Here is a 13,932-nt window from a genome sequence, read left to right on the forward strand (position 1 = left end):
ACTGAAGCTGGGTTGCCAAGAAGCCACAGCACTGGAATCATGCCTGCCAGAAGTTTTCAGGGAGCAGTGGTGGCAGAGATGGGGCAAGAAGGCTGACACCTGCCATCTTTCCCAGCTGTCACTGCAGGGCATTTTGTTGATCACGGACTGGGCTGTTTCCACTCAAAGGACTTGGGAGACGGCAACTCACAGAAAAGGCTGGTGAGGTGGTGGCTGGCTCTCTCCTGCTCCTCTGGCCCACCTCCTTCCCTGCAGTGGCAGTGTTACGTATATGGCCAGTTTGCTGGTCTGGGTAGAGAGAGATGATTTACCTGTGGTTTGTGGGGTGCAGGACTGGTTTGAAAGGTGACAGGCATTTTTATCAGCTTTTATAGACAGAACACCATTTGTTCCTCCGTTTATCACTTCAGCTTCTCAGCTTTAAATTGCATTCTGTTTTGGAAAGCCATGCTAATTTGCAAGTCCCATTTTTCTATTGTTAAAACCAGATTACTCAACATCCCTGGCTAAAAGAGTACTTAGTAGAGTCACATGAAGAAAGAACTATCATTGTTCCCTTTTTGTTCAGGCCACAGCAGAGCACAATCATGGAGGATCCAGGATTGCATAGAAGGAAGCAGCCAAGCATTGGAGGTTGACATGCCTGTGCCCAAATCCCAGGTGTTATGTCCTGTGTGGGCTGACACTAGGACTAACCTAACTTTAGTGCCTGTCATCTGCTCCTTGTATTCACACCCTGTGTAGTGGGGGTGCCTCCTCTTAAGTGTGGGCTGGTCTAGCAACTTGCTTATAACCAAAGGTGACGGGGTGTCACTTCTGAGGTTAGGTTTCAAGAGACTGTAGCCTCCCTTACTAGAAGATTCTCTATTGCCTTCTCGGGTCACACATATTGATAAAGTAAGCAGGCCCATGTGGCAAGGAACTGACAGTGACCTCCAGCCAACAGCTGGCAGGAACTGAGGCCCTTGGTCTAACTGCTCAGATGGAACTGAATTCTATCAACAACTGTGGAATGCCTTAGAGGCAGATCCTTGCCTGGCTGAGCTTCCAGATGAGCCCCCAGCCCTAGCTGACACCTGGATTGCAGCCTCATGAGAGACCCTGAAGCAGAGGATTCTGCGGAGACACACCCACATTCCTGAGGCACAGAAACTGTGAGATAATAAATGTGTTTTTGTTGTTGTTGTATTTTCTTTTTCTTACCCTGTTGCCCAGGCTGTAGTGCAGTGGCAATCATAGCTCACTGCAGCCTCAAGCTCCTAGGCTCAAGCCTCAGCCTCCAGAGTAGCTGGGACTATAGGCGTATGCCCGGCTAATTTTTAAAAATTTTTTGTAGAGATGGGGTGTTGCTATAGCTCAGGCTGGTCTTGAACTCCTAGCCTCAAGTGATCTTCCTGCCCTGGCCTCCCAAACTGTCAGGATTACAGGCATGAGATACATTACTCAGCCCCAATATGGGCTGTTTTAAGTTGCTAAGTTTATGGTAGTTTGCTAGACTCTAGTGGAAGATAAGACACTTCCCACCACACAACGCTCAGTTTTCTCATCTGTCAAGAGGGCAGGATAATAGTAAAAGTGATGTTAATAATATATCTGCCTCTTGGGAATTAAATGAGCAACTGTGTGAAAAACTGTACACATGTTGGAGTGGTCCTGGGTTGGAGCTTGAAGAATAGAGTGAGGGATGGGTGGAGTTACTCAGGAGTTGGCGGGGCTTCTCTGCAGCCATGAAGCTTGCAGAAGGGGGATTCAGACAGGATGTCAAGGGAAGGTGAAGTTGGGAAACCCAGAGACCACCAAAGGAGTTCAGCCAGACCAAGCTGGACATTCAAAGGAAAAGCAGGGAGCAGTGCTAAGAATAAGACCCAAGGAGTTTTTTATAGGTGCCAGTGATACCAGTGTGTAGGAAGAATCAATTAGGACCCTATAGTTGTTTAGATTCATAGCAGAAATTGATTCGTGTTAAAGACATTGGAATCCAGGGCTTGGGTGCCCACACACTTGGCTCTGGGCCCCACCCTATCTTATTAATGGGACTCTCCTCCTCATGCCCATACATCCTAGGGGACTTGTCTTCAAATGTGATTCTCCAACCCGGATCTCCTTTCCAAACTGCAAACTCTTCTATCCATCTACCTGCTCAGCATCTCCACTTAAGATTCTAATGGGTGCCTGACATTTAACACGTCCAAATCTGAATGCCTGGTATTTCCTGTGCACTCTGCTCCAGCTGCAGCCTTCCCCAATTCAGTCTAGTTCTGACGGCTTTACAAGAAACTGGGATGATAGAGGACAACAATAACCTTACAGTGTATTTTGTAAAAAATGCAAAAATACAGATGTAAGTATATAGAGTACAGATGGTCTTACAATAGTTCAACTTATGATTTTTTTGACTTTAAAATGCTGCAAAAGCAATGCACATCTCTGAATTCTGAATTTTGATCTTTTCCCGGGCTAGTGCTATGTGGTAAGATTTCAGCTGCCAAGTCAGCCACGCGATCATGAGGGTAAACAAGTGACACCTTACAGTGTGCTGTATTCAATAAATTACATGAGCTATTCAGCACTTTATTGTAAAATAGCCTTTGTGTGAGATGATGTTGCCCAGCAGTAGGTTAATGCAGGTGTTCTGAGCATGTTTAAGGTAGGCTGGGCTAAGCTATGATGTTTGGCAGGTTGGTTAAATGCATTGTGACTTATGACATTTTTGCTTACGAAGTTGAGGGGCATCTGCATATGGAGTAAAAAATGAGTCTCCCTCCTTCCCTCCCTCCCTCCGACTGTCCTCACCCAGAGGTAACCACTGTGCACAGTGGAAAGTGCAGCCTCCTGGACTTTTTCCATGGCCTTACTTAGAAAAATGAAAATATACCTTTTTTAATATAATGTGATTGGCCGACATGTATTGTTCCCCTGATATATTCTTTCCAGATTACCATGTATATTGGAATTGTTCCCATCTCAGAACCTGTAGCTCTACCTGCAATTACATGCTCATGACTTGGGTTTTCTGCTATTCTTTCCTTTTTCTTTTTTTGTCCTTTTATTTAAGATTACAAGCAATGTTACCCTGACCACTACATCCATAACATGCAATTATTTCTCCAGGACAGATTTTGAGAAGTGGGATCGTGAAGTCAAAGGGTTTGCACATAAAATCTTTATAGAGACTGAGAAATGATCTTTTAATGTGGCCGAGCCAATTTACATTCCCAGCTGCACAGTGCTGGGCATTATCAATCTTGTAACATTTGCCAGGAATGAGGCCTTATTTTAATTTGCAGTTCTCTAACAGCTAGAGAGTTTGAACACATTTTCATATATTTATTGGTCATTTGTATTTTTTATTCTATGAATTGCCTCTCTGTGTCCTTGGTTCATTTTCCTATGGGGTTATTTAATCCCAAATTACTAGTGGAAAATCTGAGGACTGGAGAAATTGAATTAACTAGCTCAGAGTCCCACAGCTAGCAAGTGGTGGAGCTGGGACTAAGGCTGGCTCTGTGTTTCTCTACAGTGTACACTCAACCACCAGACTGGTTATTCTGTCTTCTCAGGAATAGCCAGAGTTAACTAATGAATGGAAACCTAAAGGCTGCCTAAGGAAGCTAGTATCACTCACCCACAGAGGGGTAGCCCTTCCTGCATTTACCCGAGACAGCCCAGCTCTATGTTGCAGCTCTCTCGCGGGATTTGGGTGCCACCAGCTAGGCCTCGGGAAATGGGAGGATTCCAGGGGAGGCTGGGTCTGCAAGAAGGAAAGGCCTCCCCATCAGACCTCCTGGCCAGCCACTGTGACTGTGCCCTGCCATGGCCTTGGCTGCCCATTCTACTGCCTTTTGTGGTTACATTCCCCTAAAGACTCAGGCAGCCACTGCTAAATTACCACCTATGGCTTGTGGCCATTTCCTTACTAAGCCAACTGGAGCAAGATGGTCCTGGCCTCTTGGTGCAATTCATTTTCCAAAATCCAAACCTAAAACTCCGGACTGCTCCCTCGGTTTGGCAGAGCTCAGCTGTAAACGAGGAGAGGGAAAGTACAGGCAGCTGCTACTGTCAACTCATCTGACATCACACCAGGGCCGCCCCACCATTGTGTGCAACAGAACAATGCCTTCTCTGGCAGAGGAGGCTTGCAGTCTTGCCCCTTGGTGTCTGTCAGGGACTTGGCCGACTTCTCAGCAGGCCAAGTGCTGTGTGTGGCCCAGGAATGCCTTCTCTATAAATAGAAGTCATTTGCTGTGCTTACAATGGGCTGGCAGCCTGAACAGCATCAGCACCATGTTGTACATTCTGCACAGGCCCAGCTGTGGGCGCAATGGTGCAAGATAAATCTGGGAGAGGAGGTGGTGCTGTTGGCAGGCAGCTGTTCAAATCCCGTAGCCTGGGGCCACCACAGACCAGCACTGGCAGCTGCGGCTAGCTTCACGGGGAGTCCAGGCAAGTCAGAGATTTTGTTTGCCTGGCAAGAAAATGAATTTGAATCATCACTCCAGACTCATTGACCCATCTTGGGCACAGATTCTAGTTGTCTGTGCACACGAGTTACAATGACTTGGGCTCCCTGAAGTTAACACACACCCTGCCAGGAGGAAGGACAAGTGGAATCTGGTCCCAGTCAGAACGCAGTCTGCCACCCAGACTCTAGGAAGGTGTCAGAGCTCTATTACAGTTCTCTCAAATCCAAATTCCCATTCCCATCTTTCAGAATAGCAAGGAAATGCCAATTTTCTATGGGGTTTGAAGCAGAAGGGTCAAGTCTATGGTTAGGGTGAACATACGTGGTCACCAAGGCCTGCCTGAACAGTCACCAGGGAGAAGGGCAGGCCTGCCAGTCAGTATAGGGAGAATGTGTCACAGCAGTAATGAGAAGGGAGGTACAAACCCAGAAGTAGGACAGGAACACCAATTAGAATGAAGTAGCTGGAAAAGGAAGGCAGATGGAAGCGAGAAACAAATAGGGTTTTGTATTAGTCAGTTCTCACTGCTATGAAGAAATACCTGAGACCGGGTAATGTATGAAGAAAAGAGATTTAATTGGCTCACAGTTCTACATTACTGGGGAGGCCTCAGGAAACTTACAATCATGGCAGAAGGCAAAGGAAAGGCAGGCACCTTCTTCACAGGGCAGCAGGACGGAGTGAGTGCCAGCAGTGGAAATGCCAGATGCTTATAAAACCATCGGATCTCATGAGACTCACTTATCATGAGAACTGCACAGGGGAAGCCGCCCCCATGATCCAATTACCTCCCCCTGGTCTCGCCCTTGGCACTTAAGGATTATGGGGGTTATGGGAATTACAATTCAAGATGAAATTTTGGGTGGGGGACACAGCCAGACTATATCAGGTTCTGAAGGCACAGAGTCTCAAAGGCCAGCTGTGCCAACCATAGAGTCAGTGGCCCAGCACTGGTGGACCGGCCCCGGGAGGTCTTCAGGAACCTGCCCTACTTCTTTGGGGATCATGAAACTGTGGTGCCTGATGGCAGATGATGAGGATTCATCAAAGATTCTTAGATAGTGTTTGAAAAGAAGCCTCATCATTCCAGGCTTCCGGTGACTCTGAGAGCAGTGAGCAGGAGCCTGGATGTCCACAGTTCTAGATGTGAAAACCTAGGTGACTTCATTAAAGAAATGCCACCCCAAGCTCCCACCTCTGCCTGGGAGGCACATGGAGCATTTTTCTGCCCCTAGGCCATCCCGCTGGAATGGAGCAGTTTCTGAATCTTCCCAGAGATGGTGCAGAGGCAGGCAGCCTTGGAAAAGCTACACCAGTGACCTGAAAGTGCTCTTGTGCCCGGGGCAGCCTCTACCTTAGGTTGGAAAGCAGGTGGGGACACAGCACATGTTCTTGCCTTCCCACTAGAATATGTCTAGGGCTGGGTCTCCTTCATGACTTTCCAATTGGCTGATGACACTTTCTGGATGGTCATCTAGGGATCATGGGGTGGGGGCACAGAGACTTGTACCATCCACTCCCTCCAGTTCCTATTCCCTGATATGCCTGAGAATCTCAGATTACCAACCACATGCCCAACTGTTGGAGACCTGAGGTCCAGGGAAGGGGCATAGGAGCTTGCATCTCAGGTGCTCTGACTTCCAGCACCTGCCACTCAACACGTGAATGAGAGTGCACTGCTCTGAGAGTGAAGCAGCCTTCCCATGCCCCCCAGAGAAAGAGTAACACTGCCTTTCATCTCCCCATGACCCATTCATTCATTCATTCATTCGACAAAGGTTTCCAGAAGGCCAGGACTGTGCTAAACACTGGGGATTCTGTGAAGAACACGACAAACACAGCTTTGCCTTCATAAGGTTTATGATCCAGTGGATGGACTGGCAAGAAACAAGTAAACAAAGAAATGAGTACAGAATGACCTATTTAGATAATGACGTCTGCCTTCTTCTGAAGTGTAATCCTCAACTGGCCAACCTGATGGCATAATTACATTGTGCAAGTGCAGCGAATTTCTGGGAGTCCTCTGATTCAGTCTAGGCTCACTGTTCCCTTTGCAATACTTTCATCTCCTTCCTGTTGGGGCCAATAGATGTACCAAGGGTAGTGTCGTCATTTTTCTATGCAATGAAGCAGGCTGCCACATACAACTTGGCCTCTGCTCATTCGTGCCCCCTAAATGTCACAGAAGCAATGTGACATCCTATGATGAGAGACCATGCTTCAGAGTCAGGCACAACTAGCTGCCCCCAGCTCTGTCACCATGTGAGCTTAGAAGGGAGACTTTTTTTTCCAAGTTTTGAGATGTTAATGGAGATCACTGTGGCATCTGTACAAGGATTTTATCTTTATAGAATGAGATGTGTTAGGATCATGAAGGAATTTTGCCCAGCTCCTGGCACCCAGTCACATTGTGATCAATCTTGGCTCCCTGTAGACATGGTGAATGATATGGTGAACCTGGAGGCTGGCTCAACCCAGGGTTTCTTAAAGTGTGGTCCATGAACCACCTACATGAGGACCGCCTGACACATTTGTAAACTGTAAACCTGGAGTATTTGTAAACTTGCAGCTTCCTGTGTCCAGCAGACCCCTGGAGTGCAGCCCAAGATTCTGCATGTTTCACAGCACAGCCCCTGCTCCAGCCCCACCACCAGGTGATTCTTAGGAGCCTTAAAGTTTGAGACCTGCTGGCCTTGATTGGTGGGCCAGGCTTTTGTTACCCTGAGGGTCAAGAAATCACTTTTTAATGGTCAACTCTAAGTAAATGAGTTTTCACAGGTGTAGAAAGTCACCTGCCCCACAGCCTCCTCACCAAAGTACTTCCTGTGTGGGAAGGGAGACTTTCAGGACTTTAGCATTCCTCTGCCCTGGCTAAATCCCCTCCACTCAGCACCTAGGGCCACCCAAAGGAATTACCCACCCTATTTCAGGGGGATGGCAAGACCCAGCTAATGCTGTTTCCGGACATATTGGTATATCAGGAGGGTGGATCTGCCAGGAGCTTGCTCTTAGGAGGACCCAAGGAGCCTCAGTGGGCAGAGCTCGTCCTAAGGAAAACATGCCAAGCTCACAAACTGGGTTCATGGGTGACAACGGCAAGGCTGGATGAAAAGGAGATTCTGGCTCTGTTACTCAGAGCAATGTCCAACTGTTTGGACTCATGCCCCTTCGGTGAGTGGCTGGAATAAAAGATGAATAAAAATGGAGAGAGCTGTCACTGGGGCATCACTCATTGCTCATTGGTGTGGCACTCTCTGTGGTCACTAGCAACAGCACCCTGGACCACACACCCAGGTCCCCACTGCCTCGTGCTGGCAGCCTCAGGGTAAACACTGGTGGGCAGTGGCAGGAAAGTGGGCTCCTCTGGTGGGTGACCTTGTGCTCCTCTGCGGGCTCTGGCAAACCCACTGCCATTATGGGGTTCTGCTGCATCAGAAGAGAGGCTGTGCATTAAAGCCAGGGAGAACACCGGGTGCCACAGAAGATGAACTTGGGAAGCACATGAGTCAGCCCCCGAGGACCACCTCCCGGAATATTTGAGAGGAATATGAGAAGGGCTGGGAATCCCCAAAGTACACATTAGAGTCACAGAAATGTGAATTTGTAAGTTGATGTGACTCTCTTCTTACCCCCAGGCTGGTGTGGTTTCAGGAAGATGGATGATATCAGCAAATGTTCTGAGGTTGGGAAACAGGATTAGTCACCCGGCCTAAGAGGATGAATTCCCTAGTTTCTGTCTCCTTGGTGACATCACTGCTCCAAAGCGTAGCATAAGATGGTGCCAGATGAAAAGTTCTATTTCTAGAGGTCTCATAAAAGTGCCATTATTTTGTTGATGGAGTAAGAGGCCAAGGTCACTGTATTTCCCAGCAGCTGCCCTGCTCCACTCCACATATGGAATGCTCGTCCTCAGCAGTGGGCAGGCAGGACTGTCCTCCAGGGAGACAAACTCCTAGCAGCAAGCAGCATACCCGGCTCAGTGTTTTACTTCTATCAAAATCCTATCTGTAGTCACCAACACTAGCTTTCAGATTGAATTTTTCAAGAGCATGTGGCCAATTGTGTTTGTGTTCTTCCACAGTTTAGGGGTATGGTGTCAGATTAGGGTTTGAAAAGCACCCCAGGGAATATTCTTTCATGTGCTAAGCAAAGGCTTGGCCACAGTTCTGAAGAGCTGAAACCCTGCGAATGGATTTGATGAGTTCATTAGCATCGAGCGAGATGACAGTTTTGGCTTGCTTCTGAATGACAGGCTTTTTTCAAAAGCTTGCGAGGTGAACATGGAGAAGATGCTTCCCACCCACCATGGGGGCACTGGTTTGTGCTTCCAGAATCAAATCACTATCTCACTTAGCCTTGCTTGTAACCAATTACAGGAGCTGTTTGGGAGCTGGCCAGGGTCAGAAACAGAGTCTTTGAAGGAAGGGGAAATCAAGAGAGATCAGGATAACTTTAGCTCTACCATGAAGCACAACCCACTCCTCAGCCAAACCACCAGTTTTAGCCTGGGGATACGAGATAGGCAGAAGGGTGGCAGATGATGGGAGAAAGCAGATCGGATCATGGCCCTTGTGAGGGTTTTGGTCAACTTTCCATACACAGGACCAAAAGTAAGCGTGGCAAAGAATGGCTAAGCCATCTTCCACCGAGAAAACTTGGCCAGGTGAGCAACGTATGCTTCTACCCAAGTAAACTGGTTGGCCCAAGGCCCCTGGAGTGAAATCTCCACAAAACACCAAAGAAACAATCCATTTGCGTTGAGATGACTTCATTCATCCCTTTCCCTTTTTTGACTCCCTCTTCCTCCTCTCCCCACACATCATCCTAACAGGGGGAAGGAAGAGGACTGCTTAAGTATCCAGGGTTCACTCCAGCCAGAGCTGCCACGGAAAGCCAGCTGGCAAACAATATGGGCTAAACAAGAGTCATTTTTCAGACGGGGATTTTTCTCTGAGTACAGTTTGAAAACTAAGGCCACTTGGAAATATGAAGGGCATGTTTTGTATTTCCCAGAATGTGTGTATGGGGATGGTATCTCATTCTTCTTCCCTTAGAATGCTTTCTGTGCTGCCATCAAAAAGCTTATCCACCATGATCAAGTGGGCTTCATCCCTGGGATGCAAGGCTGGTTCAACATACGCAAATCAATAAATGTAATCCAGCATATAAACAGAACCAAAGACAAAAACCACATGATTATCTCAATAGATGCAGAAAAGGCCTTTGACAAAATTCAACAACCCTTCATGCTAAAAACTCTCAATAAATTAGGTATTGATGGGACGTATCTCAAAATAATAAGAGCTATCTATGACAAACCCACAGCCAATATCATACTGAATGGGCAAAAACTGGAAGCATTCCCTCTGAAAACTGGCACAAGACAGGGATGCCCTCTCTCACCACTCCTATTCAACATAGTGCTGGAAGTTCTGGCCAGAGCAATCAGGCAGGAGAAGGAAATAAAAGGTATTCAATTAGGAAAAGAGGAAGTCAAATTGTCCCTGTTTGCAGATGACATGATTGTATATCTAGAAAACCCCATTGTCTCAGCCCAAAATCTCCTTAAGCTGATTAGCAACTTCAGCGAAGTCTCAGGATACAAAATTAATGTACAAAAATCACAAGCATTCTTGTACACCAATAACAGACAAACAGAGAGCCAAATCATGAGTGAACTCCCATTCACAATTGCTTCAAAGAGAATAAAATACCTAGGAATCCAACTTACAAGGGATGTGAAGGACCTCTTCAAGGAGAACTACAAACCACTGCTCAATGAAATAAAAGAGGATACAAACAAATGGAAGAACATTCCATGCTCATGGGTTGGAAGAATCAATATCGTGAAAATGGCCATACTGCCCAAGGTAATTTATAGATTCAATGCCATCCCCATCAAGCTACCAATGACTTTCTTCACAGAATTGGAAAAAACTACTTTAAAGTTCATATGGAACCAAAAAAGAGCCCGCATCGCCAAGTCAATCCTAAGCCAAAAGAACAAAGCTGGAGGCATCACGCTACCTGACTTTAAACTATACTACAAGGTTACAGTAACCAAAACAGCATGGTACTGGTACCACAACAGAGACATAGATCAATGGAACAGAACAGAGCCCTCAGAAATGATGCCGCATAGCTACAACCATCTGATCTTTGACAAACCTGACAAAAACAAGAAATGGGGAAAGGATTCCCTATTTAATAAATGGTGCTGGGAAAACTGGCTAGCCATATGTAGAAAGCTGCAACTGGATCCCTTCCTTACACCTTATACAAAAATTAATTCAAGATGGATTAAAGACTTATATGTTAGACCTAAAACCATTAAAATCCTACAAGAAAACCTAGGCAATACCATTCAGGACATAGGCGTGGGCAAGGACTTCATGTCTAAAACACCAAAAGCAATGGCAACAAAAGCCAAAATTGACAAATGGGATCTCATTAAACTAAAGAGCTTCTGCACAGCAAAGGAAACTATCATCAGAATGAACAGGCAACCTACAGAATGGGAGAAAATTTTTGCAACCTACTCATCTGACAAAGGGCTAATATCCAGAATCTACAATGAACTCAAACAAATTTACAAGAAAAAAACAAACAACCCCATCAAAAAGTGGGCAGAAGACATGAACAGACACTTCTCAAAAGAAGACATTTATGCAGCCAGAAAACACATGAAGAAATGCTCATCATCACTGGCCATCAGAGAAATGCAAATCAAAACCACAGTGAGATACCATCTCACACCAGTTAGAATGGCCATCATTAAAAAAATCAGGAAACAACAGGTGCTGGAGAGGATGTGGAGAAATAGGAACACTTTTACACTGTTGGTGGGACTGTAAACTAGTTCAACCATTGTGGAAGTCAGTGTGGCGATTCCTCAGGGATCTCGAACTAGAAATACCATTTGACCCAGCCATCCCATTACTGGGTATATACCCAAAGGACTATAAATCATGCTGCTATAAAGACACATGCACACGTATGTTTATTGCGGCACTATTCACAATAGCAAAGAGTTGGAACCAACCCAAATGTCCAACAATGATAGACTGGATTAAGAAAATGTGGCACATATACACCATGGAATACTATGCAGCCATAAAAAATGATGAGTTCGTGTCCTTTGTAGGGACATGGATGAAACTGGAAAACATCATTCTCAGTAAACTATCGCAAGGACAAAAAACCAAACACCGCATGTTCTCTCTCATAGGTGGGAATTGAACAATGAGAACTCATGGACACAGGAAGGGGAACATCACACTCCGGGGACTGTTGTGGGGTGGGGGGAGGGGGGAGGGACAGCATTAGGAGATACGCCTAATGCTAAATGACGAGTTAATGGGTGCAGGAAATCAACATGGCACATGGATACATATGTAACAAACCTGCACATTGTGCACATGTACCCTAAAACCCTAAAGTATAATAATAAAAAAAAATAAAATAAAATAAAAAAAAAGAAAATCTATACAAACATCCTTGAAAAAAAAAAAAAAAAAAAAAGAATGCTTTCTGTGCTGCTTCCTCCTACAGGAAGGTCCTTCTGTGGGTCTTGGTTTTCCTCCTGTGCGCTGACAGAGAGAGGATGGTGGCGCAGCCAACACACGTTTGTGACTTAAGACCATGGTGGTTTTGTAGCATCCTGGGTGTTTCACATCCATGCAGTAGGAACGGAGGCTCCGCCCTGGGCGCTGCTGCTTAGGTCTCCTTTTCTCGAGAGGGATGAAGACCTCGGCGAGAGGCATGTTCTTGTGGGGAGGTCATCGCTGCTGGGAAGGAGAGGACATGCTTGTTGTCTAGTAAAGGCCTTGATGACACCCCATATTAAATTCAGGGAATGAACCTCTTTATTACAAAGTGCTCCACATCAGCCTTGGTGGGAGAGGAGAGAAGGAGGGGAGCGTGGGGTCTGGTGGGACAGACAGACCCAGGCCAGCTCTCCCAGATGCATCTGAGGAGGTGAAAGCATCCACTCAGAATGAGACTTGAGGGGGGACTGTACATTTCATGTCTTTTCCCGTTACTGGATTTAGATTTCTGACTTTCAGGAATACTGAAGTCAGAAATTTTTAAATTCTGATTTTCCAGATCCATTCCAAAGTTGATTCTGCACAACAGTTTGTATTTTTTTTTAGACCCTCATAGCCCCAGGCTCAAAATGCCCCCTAACATTCCTGAGTAGAAGAAACTAAACATCTAAATGACTAAAGTCATGCAGGAAGGCACGCATCAGATCCAGAAACCCAACATGCATTTATCACGTGACATTGCCTCCTCCTCTTTCCGAACCTGTGCGGCTCTTTGCTCCTTAGAGTATTTTTGTATTTCCAAAGGTTTGTTTTTGACTCACCTTTCCTGCATTCCTTTCTCTCATCTGTGCATCATTTGGAAAACACAAAAGTGCTGCTCCTGAGGTTTAGCACCCTCTCCCTGTAGCTACTCACCAGCAAGCCCACTCTCCCATGGCAGGACCTGGAGCCTGTCATTTGGGAACTATGTGATAGTACTCAGAATCTTAGAAGCAAGAACAGCCGATTTGGGGTGCTTGCATTTCTTATGGGATACTGATCTGGCCAGCTTTTCTTTCCCATAGGAATGGAGAAAATGGTGGCACAGATGATCCGAACAAGCCGATAAGCTCAAAAGTGAATTGTTTGCCTTTGAAATGGGGTCTCAGATTTGCACTCATTCCTTCTGCACAATAGCACGACAGTCATCCAGCAGTGGTGGTGGTATTGAGGGTGTGTGCGCGTGCTGCCTCTGCGTGGAGCAGGAAGGCAGGCTAGAAATGTATTTGGATGGCTGAGGGGTAGGGCCACAGACTGGAATCCTTGGTGTGGGACGGTGACTCAATGGCATGTTACCACACATCAGCAGATGAAGAGAGCTTTCTTCTTGCTCCCAGGCTTCCTCTTGACTACAGAATGCATTTCTGCTGCTGGTTGCTTCAAGGTAAGTCTGAGTAAAAGCCCCTTCGCTATGAGGAGGGAGACACTTAGAGGAGTCCGTAACACCCTTGTAAAGGGCTCCTCAAGGAACAAGATCTAGAAAGAAGGGTACAGAAAGGAAAGCCAATTGGTTGTTTCCCCAGCCCTGCCCCCATCTGAGGATCCTCTTATTTTATAAACTTGTTGCCCCGGTTCTTCCAGTCACTTTCAAAAATCTTTGTAAGTACGTGGATACCAGAAAAAAATGTGTCTGCTATTATCCTAAACCACCCTGCGCGGCCAACCTGACCACAGGCAAGGCAAACAGCTAGGGAAACGCTCTCTTCACTCCATCTGTTCTCAGGCAACCACGGATATTAGCAACATGCACTGCGTGAAGTATACCGGCAGGCAGGGCCTCTGTGCTGTGGTGTGAAAAAAAATCAGAGATTTCAGTAAAAGTAAGACCAACACCCATGACGTTCGTTATTCAGCAGAACAGTTGAGTTCTGAAACCAAACTGC

Source organism: Nomascus leucogenys, chromosome 17 (assembly GCF_006542625.1).
Source record: "Nomascus leucogenys isolate Asia chromosome 17, Asia_NLE_v1, whole genome shotgun sequence".
In the NCBI taxonomy this organism is placed as follows: domain Eukaryota; kingdom Metazoa; phylum Chordata; class Mammalia; order Primates; family Hylobatidae; genus Nomascus; species Nomascus leucogenys.